This window comes from Pyxicephalus adspersus, chromosome 6 (genome assembly GCF_032062135.1).
Source record: "Pyxicephalus adspersus chromosome 6, UCB_Pads_2.0, whole genome shotgun sequence".
NCBI classification, from domain to species: domain Eukaryota; kingdom Metazoa; phylum Chordata; class Amphibia; order Anura; family Pyxicephalidae; genus Pyxicephalus; species Pyxicephalus adspersus.
The window spans coordinates 4,249,419-4,272,824 of NC_092863.1; positions in this window are offsets into that span (position 1 = coordinate 4,249,419).

Here is a 23,406-nt window from a genome sequence, read left to right on the forward strand (position 1 = left end):
GGGCAGGCAGAATAAAGACGCTTACCAGATCTGATCTATCTTACAAAATAAGCTGAAGGTATATTGTCCTTGGTCATAGGCCTTCACCTTCATCATTATTAGAAGAAAATTATATTACAAAGGTAAGCAAATAAACTGAAGTTTAAAACTCAATTTAAGGTGTTGTCTAAATTTTGTTTTTATGCTGTAGCATTATCGGCACTCTTTGTTTCAATACAATTTGTTGGTCCGTTGTCCACAAACCATATAGTGTGCAGAGTCATGAGTTTGTTCCATGGGTTGCTATAATATCCTGGCTCTGATTCCACTCAGTCTCTGTAGGCATCAAAATGTGTTCTTCTTTTTGCCGTTTCTGGGAGCAAATCCCAAATCACACTGGTAGGAAAAGTGGCCTACATCCCCGGTGTCATAGTTGGTCATCTGAGCAGCACCACATCTAGTGCAGATCTAAATAGACGCTACGATAGCACAATCACCTGCAGACAGCAGAAATGGAGGCTTTTGTTCCACCTTATCCTAAATGGTGTCTTTATTGCCACATACTTTGTGCCATACAATATAATTATAAATGTTTTTTGACCTTGGTCAGATTCATAGCATGTTTGTTTATTCTGTTTTTCTAAGAAATGTAATTTGTTCAGCAAGCCTAGGGATCTGTATGACAAGTGGAGCTTTATTTATAACATTACAAGAAGATATTCCATACTATAGATACAGAATGTGATGGTATCTCGTACTAGCTGATGGTCCATGTATATAATATAGGCAGTGCAGAGCTAACCACAAAACAGTTAAAGTGTTGAAATAATTTGTGTTATGAACAGGTTCCAAGCTTAATACATTTCAGGGGGTTTATTTAAAGAGACAGGTCCTCCCTAAAAATGTTCTTTTAAAAGCTCAGTATGCACATAGGATGGTGGTAACAGAAATTTCAGCTCCATTTTTAACTACCGGAGACTGTTATCGCACAATCCATTGACATGACAGCAGATTTAGGAAAGCAAAATGGACTTTAGGGTAGGTTTAAGTTAGTTAAAGGGTTATTTTTGTACTAAACATATATATAAGCTAGGTTTACCTTCAATCTGAACATAGACCTGACTTTTCAGTAGCACACTAATAGGAGGTTCAGAGTCATGAACGTAGCAGGCCATAGTAAAAATATCTACTTAATGGCACTTCCCAGATATGGAGTGTAATTTACATTTTTGAAGGGGCAATTGATAACTTTATAAGTACAGTATTGTTTAAGCAAACATATTCCAAGTAGTTTTTGGTCTCATTTGATTCCTTATTGATCTCACCCTCTCTGTGCATCCTTGTTATCTGTTTCTCTGTACCTTTTTCTTCCTTTCTCATTCATAATAAAACATCCATTTAACAGAATTTATATAATAATTTGCACAATACCTGTAAGAGCTGAGATTTTCATATTCATAAATTCTGACACTGAAATAGGATGATGTTTCAATGCCAATACCCCAACCCACTTTCATCTCTTTCCTCTCTTTCCCTCTCTCCATTATTTCCTCTTTGCCATTCTCTTTACTCATCTCTCGTGTTCACCTTCACAATGCTCACCCTGGAGACCTTAGTCTAATTTAAATCAAGATAATCATGAAGAAGTCTGCACTCAAGGATTTCTCAATGCGCTTAGGTAACAAAACCTTTTGCTCATTTTAGGAACTTATTTTCTCTCTGGTGGGGTGATTTACTGAGTCACATCACCCACCCAATAATTACTTTTTATAAGCCAGAGAAAGATGATTAAGCGTTAAGCAGTAAAGGAGTACTACATGGCTGGCGCTCTCAACAGCAGCACGAGATATTCTGCAGCTAGAACATCATTAACACACCGAATTTTACCAGCAGAAAAAAAAATCCTTAATAGCTGCTCTTGATGACTGATGTTGCAAATCACAGTCAGCTGGGAAGTGAGAAGGATGCATACTAATACACTGGAGTATCAGCAATTGTAACCTCATATAAACATATACGCTGCTCATATTGACCTGACTGTCTAGTCATTTCATGAAATGACATGAAACAAGCAGCTTTCAAAGGTTTAGCATGTCAGGGAAAGGTTAGGTTAGATGTCATAGAAATTAAATCAATGCTGACATATATAAAATGCACATTATCATCCCTTCTAAATATTAAATTATCCTTTGTGAGTTTAATTTAAACCCAGCAGCAGAAGGATTTCACAAAGCTAGCCATATCAACAAAAAACTGACAGTTCTAAATCCAGCTTCTGGAAAATTTCCAAAATTTGTATGACATTTCAATTACTTTTTGCTCCAGGGTATCCAACTCCAGTCCTCAAGGACCAGAATGCACACTTTTTGGGTATTTCTCTTATAATAATTTTTTAAGGTATAGTTTGCAGAAAGTCAGAAAAGTACTCTGGTTATATGAAAATCCTGTTGTACTGGAGGACTGTGGTTGGGCATTCTTGTACCAAGTATTCTGTTTATATGAAAATCCTGTCCTATTAACATGTTCTGAAAATACTTTGGCATCCCTGTGCTCCTATAACCAGATATACGACTGTGGGCTCAATGTTAAACCCTTCTCCAGATTTGTGATATTTCCCCTGAAGAAGCAGGCTCGTTCAGCGAAACGCATAGAGATATGATCTTTACCACTCATTTAATAGTCAAATTGTAAGGCATAACATTTACTCATCTAACAGCATTAACCAACCAGACCTACCTTGTAAAATTTGTATTTGATATTTTTATTGCTCTAGTTGTAACACCAAACTTCTGGATTTCAATACATATTCTTAATAAACTTTTTAACATTTTAACATATCGTTGTTCCATGAAATTCCCAACAATTTGAGGGACTCATCCCCCTTGAAAGTACTAATATAGACCCTCTAGCTTTATTATGTTGTTGGATACAATATAGGAAGGTGGCAACTTGTAATTCCCATTGTGAAATTGTTCGGGGTTATCACTATGGTTTCCATTACTAATAAGTCTTTTTGGAGGTGTCTTATTTGTTTATGTGTCCCCAGCAATTTTACCGTATTTTTCGGCGTATAAGACGCACTTTTTCTTCCCCAAAACTGGGGGGGAAAAGTGGGTGCGTCTTATACACCGAATACATGGTAAAAAAAAAAAATCATACTCACCCGATACCGCGATCCCGCGATGCTGCGTGCTTCTTCTCCTCGCTCTCCTCCCGGCTGCAGCGCGTGTCTCCTCCTCCTCTGAGCGAGGAGAAGCCGACACGCATACCCCCGCGATCCCATAAGCAGGCTGATCCAGCCTGCTTATGGGATCGCGGGGGTATGCGTGTCGGCTTCTCCTCTCTCAGAGGAGGAGACACGCGCTGCAGCCAGGAGGAGAGCCAGGAGAAGCCGACACCCGTGCCCCCGCGATCTCATAAGCAGGCTGGATCAGCCTGCTTATGGGATCGCGAGGGCACGGGTGCCGGCTTCTCCTCGCTCTCCTCCCGGCTGCAGCGCATGTCTCCTCCTCCTCCTCTGAGCGAGGAGAAGCCGGCACACGTGCCCTCGCGATCCGGTAAGCAGGCTGGATCAGCCTGCTTATGGGATCGCTGGGGTATGCGTGTCGGCTTCTCCTCGCTCAGAGGAGGAGGAGGAGACACGCGCTGCAGCCGGGAGGAGAGCCAGGAGAAGAAGAAGCCCACAGCATCGCGGGATCGCGGTATCGGGTGAGTATGATTTTTTGGCACAGGGTGATCAGAAGGGGATACATTGACACAGAGTGATTAGAAGGCGATACATTGACACAGAGTGATTTTTAAGTATTTTGTTCAGAATCTTTTTTTTCTAGGTTTTTCTTGTTTAAAATTGGGTCCGTCTTATAGGCCGGAGCGTCTTATGCGCCGAAAAATACGGTAGTTTTTCGGAATCTACCCAGAGACTTCCAAAAGTGCTAATATGTTGGCTTTAAAAGAGAGCACATCAATACAAAGTCCTACTATTTCTTCCCTACTATATTCACAACTAAAACCACATTATTTTTGGGTTATTCAGTTACATTTCAAATTCTTGCAATCATCACTTTAAAGTGGCCAAAGTAATATATGTTAAATAACAGTGTCAACTTAAAGAATTCAAACAACAAACTAAAACATCACATAAACTTTTACAACCAACCCAAACTGCATTATGGATACAAGCAGAGGAACAAATGTTGCCAACAAACATTTTTACTCTTTGGTAGAATAGTTATTTGGTTTCTTTTCAGGCTATAAAAATCATTTTACCTACATGGCTCTTTTTTCTAGCATTATAGTCACCAAGCATTACAAATATCTGTATTATTCATCTCCAGCTTTGTTTTCTCTGTGTCACCATCTACGACCTGTACCCCCGGCTTGACGCAATTGCTGAGGTATTCCTCTATGAAGCAATTTATTAGGCGACCGGCTGGAGGCCACGGGATTGCATTACCATACTAAATGCAATTGTTGCAGATGTTGTGGAGTCGGAAGCTCAAAGTGGCTATTTGTCTTGGTTCCCCTGGTGTCGAGGATGCATCTCCGTCTTTTCTCCGCCCTTTTGAATAAGGAGAAAGCAATAATATCACCAGATGTTCCTGGCCGGTGTGAATAATTCATGGCTCAACTCATTGCTGATGTGTAATATTACTTCTTCTCTATTAAGGCAGACACTGAACAAAAAAGGGATTTAAAACAATCTCTACATGCTACTTTTTGTTTAATTATTCCCATTTGTATGTATGGGAGATATGTGCAATCTGATGACACTGAAGCATAAATAACCACAAGGGACAACGTGGTGCTGTTCCATGTTAAAGTCACAAGGTCATCTCAGTGCATATTGATACTGGCAAAATTTTACCCTGGGGGTAAAATAAATTAATATTATTTCTATTTATATAGTGCACCATATTACTTTACAAAAGCAAAAGTCATCTCACTAATACTTTCACAGGAATTTGCAATCTATATCACAATAGGTGATAATCTATTATCATATTAGTATCCCTAAAGACAATCTGGGGAAGCCAGTTAACCTACCACAATATTTTTGGGAGGAGAAAACTCATGCAAACTCTATCCTCAATCTTTAATAAACTTTTAGAAACATCTCAAAATTGTAAAAGTTACATAGGGTGAATACTCTTCATGAGAGAAGGAGAAGGTTGTGTCCTACTTGAGCTATTGAGAGTCTTGTGATAGCATTCACACACCTATACAGGAGGACTAGAATACACAAGAGCCTCAAATATCAACTCTTTATTGTCATCAGTCAAAGTTGCGCCTCCGTTGTCATCAAACTGAATTACATCAAAACACACTATCTTAGTACATTTATATAGCACATCAAAACTACCTTTAGATGATAACGTATTTTTATGTGACAATGTGTCCAATATTCATGCCATTAAATAACATTTTTTTTATGTTTTATCTATAATTTTGTAGCATTACTGCTGGATTTAGCTGTCATCTCTTGATCTGATGATTGTTGCTCCTACTTTTTCCAATCTTCTATCTCTTAAAAAGTGAATACAGCTTTGGTGTACTTTAGTTATCCCACTTAAAACAGATATGCAAATATAAGTTTGGAACGAAAACTTTGCAGAAGTATCACGATATATTTCATGCTCTGGGTTCCAAAACAGATAAACCTTCTGCCTTTTCTACATCTTCCTATATTATTCACTACTTATCTTGTCTTTTGTTTCTTTTTGCCCTCCCTCTGTTCCTTTCTTTCCTCCCAACTGCCTTCCCCTTTTTCTTTCATTGTCCCTTGCTTTCCCCTTTCCTTCCTTCATCCCTTCTTTCCAATTTTTTCTTTTCCCTTTGTTTTTTTTTCATCCCTCTCTTTCTTGCCACTATTTCCCTTCAACTCTTCCTTTTTCCCTTTTATTCATTTATCAATTCCTTTACCCTTTTTCTTTTCTTTGTTTCTTCCTTCACCTTTTTTTTATATTCCTGTTCCTTCCCCCTTTTATTCTTCCCCTTTTAGTTCTACTTTTTCTTCCTTTGCGGGTTCCCCCTTCATACCTTTTATCTTTTCCTTCTCCCTTTTTATACCTTCATTTTGTTCCTTTGCTCTTTTTGTCTTGACTTCATTCCTTTCTATTTGCCTCTAGTTGTACCTTTCTTCCTTCCTCTTCTTCCCCTTCTTCCCCTTCCTGCCTTTTCATGCACCCTATTTGGGAAGATATAATATTAAAATTTCATTGCTAACCAACTTACAGACACAGCCTGCTCATTTTACATAAATAATAGCTGTGTCAGTCTATACATTTCCCAGCATTCTCTTTACAGACACTTAAAAGGCCATATATGACCATGTGCAACCAAATGTTTTCTTTGCACAGTAATTCCCATGGTTTGTCTATTTTCCTTTCTTCACACGACGAAGAGATATTATGTATGACAGCCACTATAGACTACATTTGCAGTGTGGTAAGGAAGTTTTTTCCAATGAGGTGTCAGAGGAATATAGTACAGACATAGCACTACAATCCATGCTATATCGCCTGCTCTTATTTTCTTTTAAGCAGCAGCAAAGTCATTTTCTTGCATATTATCCACTTCCCCCAGTCCCAGGTAATTATACCCTAACAAAGGTGCAAAAGACTAATTCCGAAAATGCGAATACGGCGGACGTGGTTCCATACATCAGCGCCCTTACTTGGTGAGCCATGGCGCATTATTTCTATCTTTGAACAGCACGCAGGAATAATCTGTGCCTCGAGTTAACAAAAGCTTATGAGAAATCCAGAGGTGAGACTTATTCAATCACTGAACAAAAAAAACATATATAAAATCTCAAATATTTTTTGCCCAAATGAGTCAAATCTATTTTCTATTGTATACAGGGTACATTTTGGTTTGCAGTACCCTGAGGCCTACATTACCCTGCTTGTCTAGTTTTGTGATGTAATATTTCTTTAGGATATATATGTTTCCTCAAGAATTATATAAAAAATAAGAATTTTCCAGGTCTCATTTGCTACCAGTAGGTTTGCTATATGGCTCTTTTAATTTTATGTATGTCATGATCACAAGAACTGTTTACGTACCCTTGGCTTTTTCTTGTATTTTGTATTTTCTATGTTGTTTTTTCTGTTAAAACCAAAAAAAATTATATTTGGAAAAAAAAAATCTTTGGGATGTTTTCTTTATCTATGTAATTTTTTTTTAATATATAAAGTGGGTGAGGGTGATTTCTCTTTTCTATTACGTCTAAAATGAAAACAACAAACATACCAATTTCAAACCCACCAACAAGGCTGTGGGTCCCAGAAGGCAAGGTCCGCAACCAAAACCATGTATTCCATTCCAAGCCAGTACAATGGCCCCTAGTTGCCCAGCACTGCCTCAGGGACTGTGACTTTTATTTACTGAAGGGTCACCACACCAAAATTGGTTCCCCCTCTCCAAAATAATGACCAGGATCCTTGCTTTTAAAGACCCCAACCATCCCAAATCCCCCCAACTTCTCTCCCTCTCCACTCTCTGGCCTCAGGGATGGGCAGGAAACTTTTTCTCCCAAAAACTGCTCCCGAACCCTCCTGCCTACCACTTTTATCACCTTCCCTCCTTACTCCTCCCCCCACCTTCCAACCAATTGCACACTGACCCTTCCTTATACATTAACAGGTAAAATTAAAAAAATATTAAAACTTTTAAAAGTTTATAAACTGTGTTATGTTTTGCGTCTCCAGACTATTTTTCTTTAGTGGAAGAGGGGGCAAAATGGCTCTTTTGATAGTAAAGGTTGCTGACCCCTGGTCTAGGCAATACATTACTAGACATTGCAAAGACATTTTTCAGGCAAACTTACATCATTTTAAAGAAAGTATTTTTGTTTTTCTTTCTATGTTTGGAGGTTAGCCTAATGGTACAGACCCAGTCCAGGTTTTCCCCTGAGCTATAGGCAGTCCAGGTATTTTCTCCAGCTCCGGGCATAATTGTTGTGCCTGAGCTCATTAGGATGCTTGATAAAAGAATCTGTGGGAGTTGGCTGTTTGCTCAGTTTTACATCTCAAAGCAGTTGCTGTAGATTTTGCTTTACGCTTACACTTTGCTTTACTAAAACTGAATGCTGGTGCCAAACTTGAAAATGATTTCTTAGTTGTGGGTTCATAGCTATTTCAGAAAAACGAAATAATAATACACCAGGCTGAGGCTCTCGAAGACACTCAAAAGAGATAGAAAAAGATTATTCCCAGACCTAAATAGGAGCAGAAAGGAACTATAGAATATAAAAAGTACACAGGCACAGTCTCAGCTTTGCAGGCCTTAATGCAAAAATGTATGAAATATTGGTTATTTGCTAAAGAAGGGGTTGGGGCAAAAGATAAAAGTTTGTCTTCTGATGCAACTATGTCAAACAGAAGTAAAATGTAATATCCAATGGGGCAGACAAACATAAATGAAGATATTAATTGTATAAGTAAAGTCAAACCAAGTCACTGGTTAAGCTCAAATATAAATACATAGAGGAATAAGGTTTATCTTTAAGATTTGAATATATAATGGTATATGGAAAACTCGCCTTTTCCATGAGGCACCATCTTTGCAAGCTTTCGGTTGCTGGCCACCCATTTTATTTAAACAAAATGCTTTTATTATCATGATTCTATCGTTGCACTCACATGAAGGTCTTTCTTTGACCAGCTTCCTTAAGGGGTTTGAACAAATCAGTGATGCGTTTGTTTCCTGTAGTCATGACTTTGGAATGCAATCTGATAAATCATTACCCTACTTAAAACTAACACAAAAGATTCTTTGAATTTACAGATCAGTCTTACATTCTGGTGCAATGCACCACAATATTAATTTAAAATTTACACTCGAGAGACCTACTGCATTTAAAATGTTATGTGAACTTTTAATCTTCGGCGTTTTATAAAATGTTAATCATTTTCCCTAGCTAATCTTTCCTAAAACATCACCATCTGAATAAGCAGAAATCCTTATTAGAATATCTCTTATCTTCTATTAAATAAACATGTTACATGCCCAGTGTTCCCTCTCTATTACTTGAAATGGTAATGTTTGGTTAATATTCTTTAGGTAGACACCATTGTCTTGAATTAGGAGAAACACCACAATTTTGACCATACCATCATTTTGTACATTTCTTATTTGAATCCTGGTGCCCTTGTAAATTTTAAAGATTTGTGCAGGAATCCAGGATGAGTATTGTGTACTTTGCCACCACCAAATAATAAAGACCGGTCATTGCTGCTCTCCATATTTGTGCAGGGTGACTGGTCTTGTGTCCTCCCCATCCTGCATTTTTCCATAGACAGCCTATAGTACGAGGACTTGCTGCCCCCCCTTCTACAGCTCTGAACTTACTGAAGATACTTACAACACAAAGAGTGAATTTTATTGAGAAATATTTTTCAATTAACAGAGTTTAAACCTGGAGTTTATCTGTAAGAATTTCTCCTCAATAATAAACTATCTTCTTATTTTAGTCTTTACATTTATTATCTCTCTATACTGGGAATCCATTAGCACACCATCATCGGATGAGCTCTTCAATCATATCTAATATATGGATGAATTAAATGCAAGACTTGACAATGGATATATACAAGCAGTAGAGAGGAATCTTTGTTACAGTTACACAATGGGGACGTGCGAGTGAAGGTGTGCTGGCAACAATATGACTGTAATTTTTATATATTGTAGATGTCTATCAGATTATATTTCATAGTTTTGTGTGCCTATAAAGTCTCGTCATATTCTACCCTATTCCAAGCATTTCTATGGCTGAAATCTCACAATAATTTGGTGGAGAATGCTGCAGGCATTCAATTTTATCTTTATACTAGCATATTAAGTCATTTTAGTGCTTCATATATTTTTAGGATGGAGATGACAGAAGGTGGCCAGTGAGAAGGTGTAAAATGAGAGAATCATAGAGGATCAAACGCGTGATTCAGCTGACCATGTAAAAATTCAGAGACGAGAGTGTATGGGTGTGCTACACCAACAGAAAGGATATAAAGACGTAAGCTTGGATTAAATGTTAGCAATCCATTCAGAAAGTCAGGAGGAGATTCAATAAAGTGTAAGACTGGTTGGCATTTGAGATGAGGGGGTTCTGTATTAGCAGAGACTCAATAGTAGCACAATGTGCAAACTGTGGACAGATTAAAAGATTTTGAAAAAAACGGTGGTGGCTTTTAGATTTTGTGTTCAAGAAGTTATTGGCAATGTATGTAAGGGAAACTAGAATGAAGAATCCCAAATTAGGAACCCGGAGGAGAAAGGTGGGGTAGTTTTAGATATTTTGATTGATTGGTATATTTTGCTTTGTGGTTTTATATTATTTTAATATAAGTTTATGGTTAACTGTACAATATTTTATCAAATTACTTAATATCTTCCTCCTCCCCACACACACATTTCTCGTTTGGGTGACCATGCTGCCTTTGCATGTATTGTATGGAGCCTCAGAAATAATATGGACCTTTTAGAAAATTATTAGTGGTTTGCTCACTGCTATGTACAGTATCATACTATCTGTAACTTCCCACCACATGATGAACAGCAAATCCTGAAGAATGGTTCATAGGCCACCAAAGCCTTCCCAGTTGCACAAAACCAAACCAAAAGATGTTAACCCATTACTATGCAGTATGTTCCAAAACCATAGGTGGTCGCAGCAAGTTTGCTCATCTAAACACAATGTATTAGTGATCTTTTTTGGGGTTTTATTTGTTCATGCTTTAGTTTTACTTAAAACAAGGAATTTGTTATACCATTGTTCTTGTCCTTATGTTACCTAATTACCTAATTTTTTCTTTATTTCTTAGTATACTACAGTCATGACCAGGCTTTAGGGAACACTTCACTTTCTTTAATCACTATCTTTGCTACATAATCAAATCTGTCATTTAATGTCGTTAAAAACTATTAACATTTCATTTTGCAATCTTGACATTATTTAAAACTGTTAAATGTTGCTTTTCTCCAACATGTGAATCTGATGGTGTTCTATATGAAACTGGTGTACAGAATAACTCCTGAAATGTAATTCCTGGCTAAAAATATATATATTAATAATATTATAAATAATATATAATAATATAAATAATATATAATAATAATATATTCATTGGCTTGCTGATTTTTCCACAAATCTGCATAGAATAAGTAAAATTCAAAGCACCTGCTGCTATAGAAGATTCATTTCTGGTGAGATGTTTACTAAAAAGGCTTTCTTATTGATAAAAGGATGCATATTCTGCTTTAGGAAAGGACACAGAGGAACAAACAGCTATTTCTTTATAAATGACAAAGGTATGCATTTACTATATGTTTGCTAAAATCACAAAACAAAGTGCAAATCTTCTGCCGTCCAGGTTCCAAGGAGCATGGCTGATCCCAGCTAATCGTTTCCAATACATGACTAAGTTTGGTTAAATGTTTCATGGGTTGAGAAGTTCTTTTATTAATTTACTTCATTTATAAGTATTTTAAACACAATCACATTCCTCAGCTTCTATATATTGGCTAAAAAAAAGTTTCCTTGTAGCAATGTTAGCGTGTGCTAAAATTATCCCATCAAAACACAGTAAAGACCACAATTATAACTGTCACGCAGATTATTTTATTAGGAAATTGTTACAATAATCTGGCAGCATTTATAGGAGGTTCAGCGTGGCCCCGGAATCCTAGGCTGCTAAAGACTGGAGTGTTTAACTGTTTAACTAAACTTATCATTTAAAGATAAGTGAAGCTATTAAGTCTCACAGCTTCCTGGTGATTGAAATGAGTATGTTCTACATCACAGCAAAAAAAAAAAAAGTATGAACTATGTTCTACCCCTAAATGAATAAAAAATAATTATGTTATTATAACAACCATATCAGCTATGGTAAAACAGTTTAATTTTTTACCTACAGAACAAAAATGAGAAAAATGAACCCCAATTACAGAACGGCTCTTGTGGAATGTTAGAGCGTATAACTGACAGATACTTTTACCATAATATAATACTTTCAATAGTTTTTCAACTTCCTCTATTTCACAGTACAAGGGAGTGCTGAGAAGTTCCTGGCTTTGCCCTCTTCCAGATGAAATAGAAAAATGAGTGTGGGGGCATATGACAGCCTAATATCTTAGTATGTAACTGTGCAAATATCAGGTCTTTGCAATTCCTAAAACTATTTTTTCTTTTAGTGAGAAGCTGTGATGGCAGAGGCACAGCCAAGTTTCATGTCGTTGGAGTTACGGGTCATGAAGTTTTTGTTTCTCCAGGGAAAGTCAGCAAAGGACATTCACACTGAGATGTCACAAACACTGGGGAGAAGTGTTCTTTTTACAGCACTGTCAGAACCTGGATATCTCGTTACAAGACCGGGCATTTCACCGTTGAAGATGAGCCCGGCAGTGGGCGCCCCCCAACCTCAACTGACCCAGCAACCTGCGATGCTGTCCATGAGCTGATTATTGAGGACCAGCGAATATCCGCAAAAAAGATAGCCCAGATACTTGACATCTCACGGGAGCGTGTTGGGTTTGTTATCACCACTATCCTAGACATGCGCAAGCTTTCAGCGAAGTGGGTGCCGAAATGTTTGAACAGTGATCAGAAGAAGGAACGAGTTGAAGCATCCAAAGCCGTTTTGGCCCATTTTGAAGCTGCACCGGACTTTTTGGCTAGGTTAGTGACTGAGGAGGAAACCTGGCTCCACATCTATGATCCTGAAACCAAGGAACAGTCAAAGGGAATGGCGCCACAGCGGGTCCCCGCGGCTGAAGAAGTTCCAAACCCAGAAATCGGCCAAAAAAAGTAATGGGACAAAGACGGTATTCTGTTGGTGGACTACCTACCTCAGGGCTCTAGTATCACGGGACAGTTTTATGATAACCTCCTGGGCCAGCTGAAGGAGGCAATTAAGAAGAAATGCTGTGGAAAGTTGACCATAGGGATCCTTTTTTTGCAGGACAATACACCTGCGCACACGTCCAATGATGTGGCTGCCAAATTGAACATCCTGGGTTTCCTATTGGTCCACCGTCCCCCCTACCCACCTGACCTGGCCCCTTGGAACCACTATCTGTTCCTGAATTTGATGAAACACCTGAAGGACAATGTTTTGACAAATGTAACATTTCTAACGTTAAAGATGCTGCTAAGAGGGCTTTTAGTTGAACAGTCTAGAAAAGCTGCAACTAGGCTGTACCAAGTGCATCAGTCTCAGGGGTGAATTTGTTGAATAAATGTGTTATTTCATAACTCTGACTCTCTTCTTTCTGGGCAAAGCCAGGAACTTTTCAGCAACCCTTTGTAATTATCCTTCAATATAATTAGATATAGTTAGTAGTTAGTGTGAGAACTAACACCCTCTTTGCAAACTGCATTGATTCAGCTTGCAGCAGAATACAAGGCAATGTGCAGGTTTGGCAGGAACAAAAGCAAGCTCTTAGAATGTTACTTGGCTTTATATTGGCTGGCGTTATATTGGCTTTTTGACAGCACATTTGCTGAGACCGGCAGCCTTCATGTCACAACTTCACCTGTGTGAATACTTGATTATGCAACTCCCAGTACTGAAACATGAAAGACTTTGTAGGAGGACAGGAACTTGAAATGGACCATACTGGCAAACAAATATAGCATAGATTAAAATTTAGACAATTTTATCACTTGAACTTTATTCTTGCACGTTCTTTGAAGTAGACAGAAAGTTTTCAATTAAAGCGGAACTAAAATTCCACTTTAAAAACCTACTATCAGGCCGGGCTTTATCGCAGAAGGGACAGGCGATGTCCCTTCTGCAGTGAGCAAGCCTGGTTGCTCTCTTCATCTGTCAAAATCTGGCTTTTTCCAGGTTCCAGAATTCCGGCTTCCCCTGGAGTTGCTGGGACTGAATGAACTCATCTACACCTGCGCAGGAGTTACGTCATCCCAACCCAGCAAATCAAGATGGTTGAAGATCAAACCAAGGATGAAGATGGTGGCCTCTTCAACAGAATGGGGAGAGGTGAGTAGAACAGTTTAGTTCTGCTTTAAAGTAAAAAAAATAATTGCCAACCTTTACCTTTAAGTAGGCCTTCATAGATAAGAGATAATGTTATCAGTCTCTTCCAGGCAGAATGCAGAATTTCCTCAGTCCCCTCTGCTCCCAGTAATCAAATTGCAACACTGTAACTTCGTAGCAAGTGACATACTGCAGCATTGTCAAATCTGTGGCAGACATTTGTGCACAAGACCTAGAACTAGTTGCACAGGCAGTAGGATTAAAATGACTGGGATATCTCTGAGAGGCCAACTCAGTCCAGGAAGTAGATGGTGACCCTGGATGATACCTGAACCAAGATGGCATCATCTTTCTGGAAAGAAAAGAACAAGAAGGCAATATCAGGAGATCACTGTGATCTCTGTAAGTGTTACACTGCTGAATTATTTACCGTGAACATGAAAAAAGTTTTCTAGGTTCACTTTAAAAATGTAACCCTCAGCAAACCAATCTTCAAATAGTAAAATACAAATCTCGACTTATATCAGCACAGGACAAACTGTTCTTCCCTGATGGGTTAGAAAATGCTATATCAAAACCTTTCCTGTAAACTGATCACTCTCCTTTCTCTCTGTTTGCCTGGTTGGCATGGCCCCCAAGAGGCTAAGACTTCTCTAAAACTTCTGACGTCCTAATTTTCCTACCATACGGTAGTTAACAATGCAGAATCTGTTTAGTCAGCAGCGCACAGTTACCGGTCTTGATGAAACCATGGTATACATCTTCTCCTTTCAAGAATGTTCTCTTCGTGCCATAGCACCTAATATAATTAAGATCTATGTCCCTGCGTATTATTGCACTACAAGAAAGAAATCTTTGCTAAGTAACTCCCTCAGGATAAACCCCAAAACTTTCCTCCACCTCTGCTAGTCTTGCAAATTGCTGTTGGTTTTGGCAAGCGATTAATATGCCTTGCTGTGTCTTAAATAATAGCTTTTGCTTTCACACACCTGCTTATGCACACATAGACAGGTTTTGTTACTGTAGCTGGTTGGTTTAATAGAATTTATGTGTTGATTTATGGAGATAATAAAACAAGTTTGTGACACGTCCAACATATCATGGGTACTGTTTAGAGATTGGTCCCTCTTGGATCTCACTATTAACTGGAACAATCCACGCTACCTCCTCCCTCTAGATCATTCCTCCTTGGAATACCTTTCAGGTCATCAAGGAACCCCTACTATGATCATCATATCAATATGTCACCCTTACAGATAGCCAAAGGGATCATTGGTGTCACTTAAACTGATCAGAGAGGCACAACTTGACCAATGCTCAAAAAAACCCTACCTCTGGAGGAACTGTTGGGTACCACAGGACCGTGGCTGAGAAGCAGTGCTCTAGATACTTCACAACACTCTATCCCTGAACGTACCCAATAAATGAAATACAATGACTTTTTGTGTCTTCTGTTTTGGCATTATTGTCCCTACTAACCCCTAAAACACAAAATTAAACATGACCCCCTGTTTGCTCAAGTAATGAGAGAATTCCAAAAGCCAGCACGAGCTTCCTTTAACTATTGTTGGCAGAACCAACCTCATTAAATTAATATAGATGACCCAACTGTTATACATTGAATAGAATGCACTGGTTTGGCTACCAGGGAAAAGTTTCAAAAATAAATTCTGTCTTTCAAGAACTTATTTGGAACTCAAAAAACTCCTAAAATCAAACATGAAACACTGATGTTGGAAGAAAGAAGACTTGGTGGTACCTAACCATTAACTGTATTACAAAGCTATAACATGTTGGAGATACTGGATTCATATAAACCAAACCAGAACCTGACTACCTTCATATTAAGGTATCCAGCTGACCACCTATTGCAATACCTAATTCAATCCATAAATATTATATATACTACAGTGTGGATGACTATGAAAACACCAATGAGCTCTCAGGGATTTATTAATAATACCCCAAACAGAATTGTCTGAAAAGACATTATTTACCCTTTATTGTCATGAAAAAAACTGACTTAATCATATGTAAGTCCCCTTGATAGCATGTTCACATGATAAGAGTGGTCTAATTTCTGGAATGTATTATACCCTGCAAATGTAACTCCCTTCAGAACCAGGAAGTCCTGGGAATCCTGGAATTTCCAGATAGCTCTTACTGGAAATTAGCTATTACTAGATCTTTATATCTAGCATGGAAAACCATTGCACTGCACAACAACCAGATGTTCCATGTCACTTGTTTGGTATTTTTCTGATCATGCAGGAAGTATGTGAGCAAATTATAATCAGGAAGTTTGAAGCAATATATAATGTTTACGAATTAAATTATATATCTAACATTCTAACATAATAATTACTGGACTGGGGAAGGGACAAGACCTGGAAGTTTTACCTGTCTAAAATGGAGAAAAATCAGATGTCATTCCCTGCCAGACCGAGCTGTGTCATGTGGCAGAGCTGTGTAAAGGACATGATACACAAAAATACAATTTGTCATATACGTCATGTATTTCATCTGTGTATTCAGCTTTTAAAATACAGTGCCATTAAAAAAAAAATTATGCAAATGATGGCATATTAGGATTGAGAGAAAATCATTAAAATTTCAGTGGTGATTTTCTGTAAAACTGCTTTGTTTTACGTTATCATTGTGTCCTTGGATATGATGGAGGAAGATTCTGGAGTAGCTTGTATGCAGTGAATCTGCCCCCAGCATGTACCATGACAAAGGAATGTTGACTGATAAACATTAACTGTTTGCAAATGACATGAAGTACCCTTTCCCTCATCGGGTACACAAGACGCTGTGTCCCTTGAGAAACAGGAATCAGTCGCTCTGTAATGTGACACAGATTGGCAAAATAATTATAATTTATTTTATGTTTTGAAGTAGTAACAAGTTAGTTCAAGGTAGGTTAGCTTTTCTGTGTAGTATTATTCCTAATAATAAAGCTTGTTACTCCATGTTCTTCTGTCCATACCTCGATTATATGGTTTATGACAGAGAATGATCCAATCTATAATTGAGGATATATTATCCAGTCACAAATGAGTGTAAAATTTATTAAATCCAATCTTCATCCCTCCCTTTGGTCTTGGACCTATCTAGAGGTCTCATCTCTTGTTGCTGGATCCCCTAGGTTCTCCCATGATGGTTTATCTCTTCCAGTATCAGAGAGCGTTAAATATTCAGGCCCATGGTATCTGTATTTCAATCTTTTTATTGGTTTTTTGATCTGTAAATTTTAACAATAACAACTATGGTGTCCTTTGTAGACATTTAGTTTCAAAAAGCATATATATATAAAAAAAGAGAATAAACAAAAAACAATAACATTACTGGGGAAAAACAAGACATCAGTAACAAATCAAACAACTTGTACCCCTACTGGGTGCCCATGTCCCCAATGTTTGAACATCCCTAGATTATTATGCTTACTTGTTGGGCTGGGGTAGGCTTCCTTTTTCTTTGTATTATAAGTTTGACTTATCTCTTAGGAGATACATGAGGGAATAGAGGGGAGGGGGGTGAGATTTCTCAAGTGGTTGCTTGGTCAGGCTATGACCCCTTATTGGGATGTTACTATTCACTTCAAATTATATGCCACCCCCGGATTCCAGATTTGCTCAGATTTATCTAACTTGTCGTTAAGAGTGCTGGTGAGCTTGTCAATAACCATGATCCAGTTCAACTTTGCTACTATGGGTTTCATTGATCTGTCAGCCTTCTTCTACACCTTCACTCGAAAAATGTGCTGCTAGTAAAATGAACTTGATACATTTCCTAAAATGTGAGGAAGTGGTTGGTCGAGTTTGCTAAATTAAGCCTCTTCCAGTGACTTGTCTATCTCCGTTAATATTATTTCAGAAATTAGGTTGAATACTGCTGACCAAAATGCAGGACCACCATATATGTTCCATCGTGCCCCTCTCCTCACACCCCCTAAAACATAGTGGGGAAGATGAGGGTGAAACTTTGCTATGCAATCCGGAACCAAATACCACCTTAACATTACTATTAATTTACTTCCACTATAGCTGAATTCAGCCATGCCTTTGAAAGTGCTGGGGAAATTTAATTCCATTCCCCTTGCTCCCAGGTCTTTCCTAGATCAGTTTCCCATTGCTCTAGATTTTTAACCTCCCCGGTGGTATTACCGAGTATGGCTCGGGGTGGATTTTCCATACCAAAAGCCATAACCCCGAGCCACACTCAGGATGAAATTGCCAGGGGGTTTAAAACTCCTACCTGGTTCCCTCATTCCAGCGATGTCCTCCAGCAGTGCCATGGCGTTCTCCAGTGATGTCCATGACGTCCTCCAGTGATGCCCAGTATCTTCTTCCCCTGGCGATGCTGGCCGGGCATCTGCGTCCCCCAGGAAGGTTACGTTTCGTGACCAGGGCCGCTAAATCAAGGAAATCTGCCCTTTTGTATCTATCGAGTGACACAAGCTTTCAAGGAAGGTAAAGGCCCATGGTATCTGGGTTGCTAATATGAATAGTGGGAAGCACTGCGATTGACTGGAGGTAATTAGTGTGAAACCTTCCCTTAGAATCTTCTCTTGGCTACGTTGAAGACTAGCAACCAGAAATGTAGTTTGCTGTCAAATCTGAGGGCCTGCAAATTTACAAGTCTATATTGCTTTTTCAAAGGTATTTCAAACATTGGTGAACAAAAACGGTATGTTTTACACCACAAATTCTAAACACAGCCTATCTCTGTGATATTCTGCAGGCAGCTTTCAGCTGAAACCAGAAAATGGTAAGCATGTAACAAAATAGGATTTCTAAAGCACATCTAAATTACATACCATTCACCGACAATGGAAAGCAAACAACAGTGTCTTTCCTACTGGCAGCTGAAAACATACTACAAAGTGCAAACTACAAAGATATTCACAGCATAGCTGCATAAAAGAGCGCATAGACTCTTTCATCGGTCTCAGAATGAGACGAAAGTTCTGCTGAATCAAAACAGGATACATGTACATTATCAATTCCAAAATAGTGCAAGTCTTGCGTGTAATATTTAAATTTCATTTTATTTGTATACATTTATATTTATTTAAACTAAAAACGAGACGGGAGTTATGGAACTGGTTGGAATTGTTTTACTTGTAGGAAAAGTTTATGTAAAGTAAAATTGAAATTGTCTTGTTTGTCTGTGAAGATTCCTGTTTATTCAGGTCGTTGTAAATCTCACACTGATAATATTATTTATCAGGATTTGTTCCTGTAATGTTGAAGATGTTTCAGTTCTATCATTTCTCTACCCAAGCATTTCTATCCACACAGAACAACCACTTCCATTTATTCACCATGGAATGTGACAGTGCAGATATTGCTTGTCCAAAGCCAGGATGTGCGGAATTTGTTGATCCAGCCTATTCTATTAACATATTCCCATTCTTGGTGTCAGGAAGTCTGCATAGGTGGTAAAACTTCACATTACAGGACTAAAAGTGTGACTGGTATTTACCATGCTGGGGAGGAAGGGCATTATAGGGGGTAGCTTCCATGACACAAGGAAACCATGAAAACAAATGGCAGGTTCATGATGTACGGATGGCGTGAAATCTATGTCATTTGTGTTAGTGCCTGTTACAGCTTTTTCTTTAGGTATAAACCTAATGAAGCCATAGAGAGTTGTCTAAACTCTGCTCGTATATATTAAGTTGTGGCAAGAATACAGAAGAAATGAGTACAGATCTAAGTCACATTGAACTTGCATCTCTGTGGGTACAGGGGCATCTTTTTTTCAGAATCTTCTTCTGATGTTACAGTTGTAAAGCACAACAGTCTTCCTATTACCAGATGACTTACTTATACAACCTAGAAAACCTGTACTTAAAACCCATATAAAAACCTATGCAATAGCGTAAAATAACTACAAAATACATAAGAGTACTTAAAGGAACATTTTGACACTTCCGCTCCGGAGCTGCAGCCACTTATTCTAATGCTGTGTGTTTTACCTTCCATGCGCCAGACCCACTTTTTGCTTTGCAAAGACAATTAAATCTTTTAGAAGTGATCCCTTAATAATTCCAACTATTTGGATGTCTTTATCTGGGAGGTAAAAACAGAATATAAACTGAATGTCATGTCATTAGGAGTCAAAACACTGGAAAACTGCAAAAATACCTTTATTATTTTCAATGGATGCATTCAACTGCTTCAGGTTAATGCCATGAACCACACAGCACTACAACCACTGTTATGTGTACTGGCCCATTAGGAGGAAATGATTTTTCACAAATGTGCAGTTTGGGGCTGTAAAACTATGAAGCGTAAATAAGGCCAAAATGCTCTAGAACAATGTGTTGCACTAATACATGCAATATTACACCAATTATATACCCATTTGATTAGCCTATGGATACCTTTTATTGCTTGTCCATTGTAGTTTCACTGTGGTTCATTTAACTATGTTTTTTAGGGCTACAATCTAGTTTTGTTTGTGGGGGGGGGGGGGGTCATAGGAACTAACATATCGCCATATCTACTTCTTTGCACTTCCAATACTTTCATTGAATAACCCATCTATTCCCTTTTATTATAGGAAAAAATATAGAAAAATATTACTAAAATGTTCTTACCTTGACTTGCTACTTTATTTCTACAAATAAAGTTTTAGCTTAAAGTTGGGTCTATTACCTTATTTTAACTTTTTCCTGTACATGTTCTGAAACAGTTTGTTATAGAATTGTTTTCACATAAGAGTTTATCTTGCTTTGCAAAGCTCAGATATGGTTTAGATAAAAAGAAAAAAAATCAATCTGTTTACAAAAGGTTAAGTAAGTTTCATTTATAGCTCGCCGTGCTGTGTGTTAGGACCGACATGACAAAAGGAGACAACATTGTTTTGTTCTGAGACCTTTTCAAAACTTTTCCATTTTCATAGTGTATCTCAATGTTTTATGTCCAGACAGAACACACTTCTATTTAAGGACCAGTTAAATACGATTTGAAGACCATACATTTTGTACTCTATGGTTATCTTAACATTATTTCTTTTGTGGTTAAGGACATAACATTTGCATCAAAGTATTTAATAAAAAAAAAAAGTTTGGAGTTTTGCAGTTTATACAAAGTTGTCTGCTTCATGTAGTCTACAGAGTTCTTTATATGTATTTGGGTCTTCATGGGCATCAATGTGGCAATCAAAACACCCCCTGATATGGGTCACTATAAGTACCTCCTTTCTTAGTTTTACCCCCGCCTCCACCCAACCATGTAAAAACCTTTTCCAAACCAGCGCTTCCCAGGCAAGGTGAGGTGGTAACCAAAGCAGGAAAGCTATCAAATCTTAGATTTCTTCTATTTTAAGGAGAAGATTTCAAAATTGAGTTCAATCATTTCATGACTTAAAAACTCTTAACTGAAAAATAGTTTTTCTTTTTTGGTTAGAGTTCTTTATTGTTGGGATTTCATTAGATTTGATCTCTGACAACAAAGAACAGGTGTAATAATTCTTGAATAAGCATGTTCTTGGCTCAAGAGGAACTCTTTAATATGCAAACACACCTGTACTCTTCCATATGGCTTATATCCTTCTTCGCTAAGCAGCAAACTACGGGCAAATATCAAGTTAAATTTATTTCACTTCAACTCATTAAGCTGTTGTGTAGGTGCGCATTCATGTTGCCCGTTCTTACCCCCAAGGAGTGGACAGGTCAGATGGTTGCAGAGAATGGATCAGTTTCATAGAGACAGTGCCAAGCTGCTTCTATTGTTCTACGAGGTTATTAATTACCGGTCGGCGAGTCTGGAAGCTCAACGAATCCCAGCCAGGTGTGAGCTTGTTCATATCTTAACAGTGTAATTAGGAAGGATGAGTGGACAAACTGTTCTACACTAAGAACAAGGTGTGTTGGGAGCCGAAAGCTTGGAGGAAAAGTAGTGGGGGGGGGGGGCTGCCTTTCTTTTCGGAAATTTATACATTTTTTTTATAACAAAGTTTGTCGGAGGCAACTACAACAAATTAGATATTTTTGCAGGTTCAGATGAACCTCAATACCTTAATTCTACTATATTGTGCAAAAATTAACTGTTTACTGTTGTACCTAAAATATCCTTATTTGTATAGTGCAAAATATTAATGGCATGCCATTGAGTGAATTACTCCAAAATATTCTACAAAGCATTTTTAGTCTCTTTATTCCGGAAGAACAAAGCTTTCCCTTTTATAGTTTCTCTCCAGGCAAACTCTCTCCACCCTTATAGTATTTAGCCTAATGGCAAAATTAATCTAAATGTCCAAAATTCCTAAAAACCATGGTCACTTGCCATGCTGTGTTTCATATTTCGGTGGTCATTTGGGTGTTAACATGGTTACGTTGGTTTACATGGCTACCTTGGTCATGTGGACACCTTCCTTTGGCTGTCCAGATGAGTACAGGCTCTGCAGCTGCATTAGTAACATACAGTCATGTGAAACAGAAAGTACACACTCTTTCAGTTCTAAGGTTTTACGTATCAGAACATTATAAAAAAAAACTGGTCTTTTTCTGTATGATTTTATCAATCTTACACACCATTAAGGTGGGCCCACTTAACAACACTGCTTTAATGTCTTCATTTTACTAAGCATTCTTTATGCACAGCTATCTTACTGTCCTGCCACAGCATTTCATTCATAAAAAGTCTGATCTCGCAGGGAAACAGGCCTTTCTCTCTTACCAAAAATGTAAGCGAACGGCCTTCTGAACTTCCTGAACGCCACATCATGCAGCCGTGGAACTGTTAATTAACCTCTTACAAATGATACATACGTATCTGTAACAAATGTATCATTTGTAAGAGTTACTTATATTACAGTGTCAGGAGGTTCTCCTTTGCCGGGTATCTTCTCAATGATTGCAGCTGTGGCTGTATTCATTGAGAAGAGTGTGCGATCCCTGGGGCAGTAGACGTTAATTAACCTCTAGTGCCGGGGATCCCACACTGTAAACTAACCTCTAGTGCCCCGGGGATTGCAAACAGGAGGATTCCCAGGGAAACTTGTGAATCCCCTGTGAATCCTTCTGGTATAATTTCCTCAATCTTCCGATGGTTTCGCAAGATCTTTTTGCCGAAATTTCCCAGGACCATCGGAAGTTTGAGGAAATTTTCTAGACCTATCCCTAGTCTAGACTTTAGGTCAGGGGTTGGCAAAGTTTTATGGCCACTAGGCCCTTTATTGGGTGGGCGGGGGCACACTAGGCGGGACCCGCACTAATGGTTCCACCCACCACCAGGGAACGCCCCTGAAGTGAAATCCCTCTCCTCCGTATGCATTGCAGAGGAGAGGGATTTACCTTCAGGGAGCTTTCCCTATTTACCACGGCGGCAAAAGTATCAACGCCGGCCGCGGTAAATAGGGGAGCAACTGCAAGGGGGCGACACCGGAGCTCCGGCGGCTCCAGAGCTCCAGCAGCTCCGGC